Source organism: Tupaia chinensis, unplaced genomic scaffold (genome assembly GCF_000334495.1).
Source record: "Tupaia chinensis unplaced genomic scaffold, TupChi_1.0 Scaffold000479_1, whole genome shotgun sequence".
Classification (NCBI taxonomy): domain Eukaryota; kingdom Metazoa; phylum Chordata; class Mammalia; order Scandentia; family Tupaiidae; genus Tupaia; species Tupaia belangeri.
The window spans coordinates 210,585-217,874 of record NW_006159991.1 but is presented as its reverse complement, the minus strand read 5'-3'; the positions used below and the strand labels follow the sequence as shown (position 1 = coordinate 217,874).

The following is a 7,290-nucleotide window of genomic DNA, read 5'->3' as shown; positions in this document are numbered from 1 at the left end:
AAAAAAAAACATTTGGAAAGGGAGAGAGATTTAGTTCTCAGCTTGCCATCTCCCTCAGATAACTTCAGAATGTACAAGAAGAAACATATCGTTCCCTTTTCTACAATAGTTTAGCTTCCTTGTTTTAAATTGTAGGCATGGGGGCCAGCCTGTGACCTGATGGTTGTTGGTTAAGGGTGCTGGATTCTACATGGCCAACCACATAGTTCCAGTGACGACTCTGCATGCCAGGTGTGTGTGCATGTGCCCAAAATCCTGAAAGGAAAGAGAATGGAAGAGGAAGGATTTTGGCAAGACCAGGATCATGCTCTGTGAGAAGGGGTGCTTTTTTCCTCTCTCTCTCTGGCAAGTGCAGGTGCCTTCGGGCAAGTTAAGAAACAAACACAAACAACCCAGTAGGTATGGGAACTATATATGTGATAAGTGGAAGTTTCCAAATGTTGGATGTTCAGGAGAGCATCCTTGCCTAGTTTCTCAGATGTCTTCTTATTCAGGTGTTGAATCAAACTCCTGAAAGCCTTTCCTCAAGTCTTCTTTCTAAAAAGTTTCCTGTACTACTCAGTCTTTCTGATGAGCCTCTGCTAATGACTCCACCTTTTTATTTTTTTTGGAGAGGTTTTTGCTATAGGGTGCGTGCACTTGCCAGACAGACAGAGAGATAGAAAGCGAGAAATTCCCCCCCAGGAGGGATGGCCACGCCGCAATCTCTTCTCCTCCATTCTCCTCTCAGGATCTTGGGCGCGCACGGACACACGCCCGGTGTGAGTTTAAGCCACCGGGTCCGGGACTCAAACCGCTGTCGACTACGTGGGAGTCCAGCAACATAGCCATTATGCTCACTGCTTGTCCCGATGACTCCACCTTTTTCACAGGAAACTTTGTTATATTAATACAACTGCCTCAATTGTGAGTTAGGCTCTCTGGTTTGTTTGTTAGTCTTCACTTCCAAATACATCTTAAGCATCTGGAGGACAAGGTCCTTGGTCTTCCAGTTACAGAAAGAGACAAACTCTTGTAGTGTGCTCTAGACTGGAATTTATGACAACCATGGCTTGGCTTGTCTTATTTATAGTGTGAGCTTAAGTAGAAAACTTAAACTTTATTTGCTCTTAGACTTTTTTTTAAGAATTTTTTATTTATCTTTATTTATTTTTAAAGTTTGACTAGAGAGGAACAGAGTGAGAGAGACTGAGAGAGAGAGAGAGAAAGTGAAAAAGCAAGCTGCCAGGTCTGGGACTGGAACCGTGGTCAGCCATGTGGGAGTCCAGCTCCCTTAACTACCATGCTACCCACTGGCCCCACTTTTAGATTCTTAAATTATAAAAGAAGGTGACTTTTCTCATTGACTTTTTTTTTTTTTTTTAAAGAGATTTTTGCTATAGGGCACGTGCACTCTCTGGAGAGAAAGAGAGTCAGAGAGACAGAAAGTGAGAAATCACCCTCTGGGGGGTGGCCACTCCACAATCATTGTCTGTTCTCCTCATAGTACAATCCCTTCTCCTCCATTCTTCTTTCAGGATTTTGGGCACACATGCAAATGCATCTGTCATGAGTTTCAAGCCACTGGATCTGGGACTTGAACCGCAGTGGGCCTCGTGGAGTCTAGCATCTTAATCACTGTATTATCTATTGGCCCCTCTTCTCATTGACTAATAAGTAATCTTCTAACATTTATGTGGTCTTTCACTATCCTGAAAATCTGATTCAGGATTAGATTGAGTCAAGCATATAACAATAGTTTACATATAGGGGGAACCCTTATTAAGTCCCAAGAAGGATGTATACTTATTATTTTTGTCTTACAGATAAGGAAAAGGAGGATTTGAAGATGGCAGTAACTTTTTTTAAGAGGTTTTGTTGTTGTTGTTGCTATAGGGTGTGTGTGTTTGCTCGAGAGACAGAAATAGAAACATTGAGACAGCGAGAAATCATCCTCATGCTGCATCTTTTCTCCTTCATTCTCTTGGCATTTTGGGTGCACAAACACACACATGCCTGTCATGACTTTCAAACTGCCTGATCCAGGAATTGAACCCTGATCCCCAATGTGGGAGTCCAGCGATGTAACAATTATGCCATCTGTTGGTCCCAAAATGGTAGATAAGTTGTCCACTGATTCCAGAGACTAATGTCTTTTTTTTGGTTGCTAGCAGGTATGCAGGCTCTTTAGAAAGAGAGGGAGACAGGAGGTGGGAGGAGCAAGCACCTGCCAAGGGGATGTGGTCATGCTGCAATCACTGCTGCTTCATTTCTCCATACTTCTGGGATTTTTGAGCATGCATGCTCAGGTGTCCAGCGTGTTTTTTAAGCCAGCAGGGCTGGGATTTGAACCATAGTCAACTGTGTGGTTTCTAGCTCCCTTCATTACTAAGTCACATGGCAGGTCCGACTGATCTGCAAAGCCCAAACTCTTATCCACTTTGTCAAAGTGTTTCTCCAAGAGGTCAACCACAGGATTTGGCATAAGTCCTTTACAAAGAATTGACAGGCTATTATTATTTATTTGTTATTATTGTTTTTTTTTTTTTTTTGAGGGGTGTTTGCTATAGGGCACGTGCGCTTTCCAAAAACACAGAGACAGAGAGACAGAAAGTGAGAAATCACTTCCCAGGCAGGTGGCCACGCCACAGTCCCTTCTCCTCCATTCTCCTCCTGGGATTTTGAGCACACATGCACACACACCCGGTGTGAGTTTAAGACACCAGGTCTGGGACTCAAACTGCTGTTGACTACATGGGAGTCCAGCAACATAGCCATTACGCCAACTGCTGGTCTTGACAGGCTATTATAATACTACCTGCTATAGCGGGTAGTTGGTCACTGGTAAAATATTAGAGATCTGGAGAAACTGTTTAATGTTAGAGATATAATTGACCCTCAGACAGCATGGGGGTTAGGGGTGCTGATGCCTCACATGGTAGAAAATTTTTTTGAGTGCCCAGAACTTAATTACTAATAGTCTACTGTTGACCAGAATTCTTACTGGTAATATAAATAATCAGTTAACCATATTTTGTATATTATGTGTATTATATGCTATATTTTTACAATAAAGTAAGCTACAGAAAATAACATGTTATTAAGACAATCATAAGGAATGGAAAATACATTTACAGTGTGTTCTGTAGTTTCCAAAATATTTATTGAAAAAAGCCATATGTAAGTGGACCTACATAGTTCAAACCCGTGTTGTTCAAGGGTCAGCTGTATATATAAACAATGGCTACACATTCTTGGGAAAATAAGCAAATGGCAAATACTTGAATGAAAACAAACCTAAAGAGAGAGGTCAAATTTAACAATAAAGTCAAAGAGAGGACTCATAAAAGGCTTTTTTCATATTTGACACTAATTGAAGAAATTATTTAAGGGAGAAGAAAGAAACCCTTTATATTCATAAGTTATGTCTGTGGCATGCCTAACATGGACAGAAATGGAAATATTTAATATAAAGTGCAGCTGTTTTGTCTCTATGAAAGCTGGCATCCTTATGGTTGGATGCTCTTCCCCCCTCCCCCCCAGTTTTCATTTGGATATTTCATATACTGCAAATCCATTTATAATTTATATTTAAAGAAGAAAAGAATAATTCATCTTAACCCCAAAGGAATAATCCTGGTTCTTTACAACTTAACACCTCTTGACTAACAAGACCCAGTGAAACCAAGTTCAGTTGGAATTTGAAGGAATATATTATGAATATATCCTACTTTTCTAACTATTATAAGTGAACAAGGACTTGACATGTAAGTTACTGATATTATTTAGTTCTATATAGAATCACAGAATTTAAGAAGATAGGTATGTCTTCTGTCATCTAATCTGGTTTCTCTGTATTATAGATGAAGAACAGACTTGGAAAGGTGTTAACAGCAGTAGTGGTAAGGAAAAATGTTTACTTATATATTTTTTAAAAATGTTTTTTCATGGGACCAGGAGTTAGCGTAATGGCTATGTCGCTGTACTCCCACGTAGTCGACTGCGGTTCGCGTCCCAGACCCGGTGGCTTGAGACTCACACCGGGAGCGTGTGCGTGTGTGCCCAGGATCCTGAGAGGAGAATGGAGGAGAAGGGATTGTGGTGTGGCCATCCCTCATGGGGGGTGATTTCTTGCTTTCTGTCTCTCAGTCTCTCTCTGTCTTTCTGGCGAGCGCACGCGCCCTATAGCAAAAACCTCTCCAAAAAAAATGTTTTTTCATTTAACTTTATTAATTTATTTAGTCATTTGTTTATTTCAATTTGACCAGAGAAGGACAGAAAGGCAAAGTGAGAAAGCAAGCTGCCAGGTCCAGGACTCAAACCGCAGTCAGCCATATGGGGATTCAGTACCTTTAACCACCACACCACCTGCTGGCCCCTTACTTATATCTTTAATCTACATTAAAAAAAATTTGTGGGGTGTCAGGTGGGGTTGGCAGCAGGTTGCATGGTAGTTAAGGCACTGGACACCCACGTGGCTAATCATGGGTCAAATCCCAGACCCAGTGGCCTGAGAAACACACTGGGTGCATGTGTGTGTATGCCCAAAATCCTGAGAGGAGAATGGAGGAGAAGGGATTATGGTGTGGCCAGGGGGGATTTACCTCCCCATAATCCCCAGGGGAGATTTACCTCCCCAATCTTGGGAGACATTCAGCCACTGTCTACCAAGACCACATTTTAAAATGTGAACTATTTTCTAAACCATAACAGTAGGGAATATTGTTATTATTTTCTAGACGATTAAGACTTTTCAATGCTTTTTTTTTCATCTTTTAAAAATATTCTTTTGGGTTTGGTGGTTTTCTAAACCTTCGGTATATCTGAATCAAGCAGTGACTAGGAAGCTAACATGCCATTTGTCTAATGTGGGCAGAGCAATTAATTAGCTGAGGATGCTTAAGATAGCATGCAGTAGTGACCAACTAGGTCTGATGCCAGCAAAAGGATTTGGGGCCAAGGCAATTGTCTCCTCACCATACTGGCTCTGGCTGCCAAAATTTCCATTTTTCAAGCTTGATGCCCAGTCATCCTAGCAACTTTCTGAGGTACCCATATGTTCCTTTTCCAATTAAAGCACCAATAATGAGGCCCAGCCCTAGTGGTACAGGTGGTGGGGCACTGTTGCCTGATACTGGACCAAAATGGGAAGGTCTGGGGTTGGTATTCCAGGTTGACAGAACAGGCCAGGTATACCCATGTTCCTGGAAGGCTGGTGGGTGAGGAGTAGGAAGGATCACTACAATGTAGTGAAACCCTCTTGAAGCTACCTCTCTCTCATGAAAGAAATAAATTTAAAAAATGTAAAAACATACATACATGCACATGAATAATTGGCTTCTGTTACTTACTGCAAAGAATCCTGATCATGTACTATGCGAATCAAATAATGGCATTTTGAAATTTTCAGGACCTGTGGGCTGCAGCCTGAAACTGTGAGAGAAAAGTTGGTATGATTTAGAAAATAACTATAGAGGGACCAGCAGTTAGCGTAATGGCTATGTCGTTGTACTCCCACGTAGCCGCAGTTCGCGTCCCGGACCCGGTGGCTTGAGACTCACATTGGGCACGTGTGCATGCGTGCCCAAGATCCCGAGAGGAGAATAGAGGAGAAGGGATTGTGGCGTGGCCATCCCCCCTGGAGGGTGATTTCTCGCTTTCTGTCTCTCTGTCTCTCTCTGTCTTTCTGGCGAGCACACGCGCCCTATAGCAAAAACCTCTCCAAAAAAAAAAAAAAAAAGAAAGTAGCTATAGAGAAGATGGAGTAGATGGCAGCTTCTTTAAATTCTTTGTTTTTATTTCCACTGCTTTTTTCTTTTCTTTTTTTTTTTTTTTTGTCATAGAGTGCATGTGCTCACTAGAGAGAGACAGACAGAGACAGAGAGAGGGAAAGTGAGAGATCGCCCTCCAAGGGGGAATTACCATGCCGCAATCCCTTCTCCTTCACTCTCCTCTCAGAATATTGGGCATGCATGCATAAGCGTCTGATGTGATTTTGAAGCCTCCAGGTCCAGGAATTAGACTACAGTTAGCCATATGGGATTTTAGTGCTTAACCACCATGCCACCTGCTGGTCCCTAGTTACACCCTTTTTACTTTATTAAGCCTAAAGAAATACATAAAAAGAGCCAAAGTGACTTTTTTTTCCCCATCCAGAAAACATAAATTTATCTCATCGAGTTGGAGAACAGAATTTATCTCTTATTTTATTTCACAGCCTTCTTATCTTACCAGTTTGAGTATTCTTCTGGGGCTGAACCTATATGTACAAGAGAAGCTGACACTTATTGATCACTTACATTGTGTTAGGCATTTTTCATGGATTAATTCACATAAATTCTACAACCCTATGAAGTATAGGTACTATGATAATGCCTGTTTTCCAGGAGAAGAAACTGCAGGGGAGAGGTCACCTAGTTAGAAGTTAGCAAAGCCCGCTTTTTTTAAAAAAAGAATTATTTTACTTTAACTTTATTTATTATTATTTTCTGGTGTTGATCAGAGAGAGAGGGAGAGAGAGGGAAAGTGAGAAGGAAGCCATCAGGTCGAGGACTTGAACTATGATTGGCCTTGTGGGAGTCCAGTGCCTTTAACCACTATGCCACCTGCTAGTCCCCAACTCACTTTTTTTTTTTTAAAGAATTATTTATTTAATTTTATTTAGTCATTTATTTATTTTAATTTGACCAGAGAGAGACAAAGGAAAGAAAGAAAGGGAAAGTGAGAAAGCAAGACACCAGTTCTGGGACTCAAATCGTGGTTTGCCATGTGGAAGCATCCAGCACCTTAACCACCACACCACCTGCTGGTTCCCCAACTCATTTTTTTAAAAAAAATTATTTTATTGGGAACCAGCAGTTAGCGTAACGGCTATGTCGCTGGACTCCCACGTAGTCAACTGCGGTTCGCGTCCTGGACCCGGTGGCTTAAAACTCACGCCGGGCGCATGTGCGTGCGTGCCCAAGATCCCGAGAGGAGAATGGAGGAGAAGGGATTGCTGGGGCGTGGCCATCCCCCCGGGGGGTGATTTCTCGCTTTCTGTCTGTCTGTCTGGCGAGCGCATGTGCCTTATAGCAAAAACCTCTCCAAAACAAGAAAGAAAGAAAAAAAAGAATTATTTTATTTAACTTTATTATTATTATTATTTTAATATTTTCAGAGAGAGAGACACACATACTCTGTGTGTGTGTGTGTGAGACAGAGAGTAAGTGAGAAATCAAGCTTCCAAGTTCGGGACTCGAACCACAATTGGCCATGTGGGAGTCCAACGCCCTTAACAACCATGCTGCCTGCCCGCCCCCCCCCCCCCCC

The 7,290-nt window shown here is 41.9% G+C and overlaps 1 long non-coding RNA gene across 1 annotated transcript in view; it reads left to right on the top strand.

Moving 5' to 3' along the window:
* LOC114009190 (uncharacterized) overlaps nucleotides 1–7,290 on the top strand; it is a 28,329-nt gene that overhangs the window by 1,140 nt on the left and 19,899 nt on the right. Inside the window, exon 2 of the long non-coding RNA XR_003550645.1 lies at nucleotides 3,843–3,881. This is a non-coding gene — a long non-coding RNA (uncharacterized LOC114009190). The remainder of the gene's footprint in view (nucleotides 1–3,842; nucleotides 3,882–7,290) is intronic.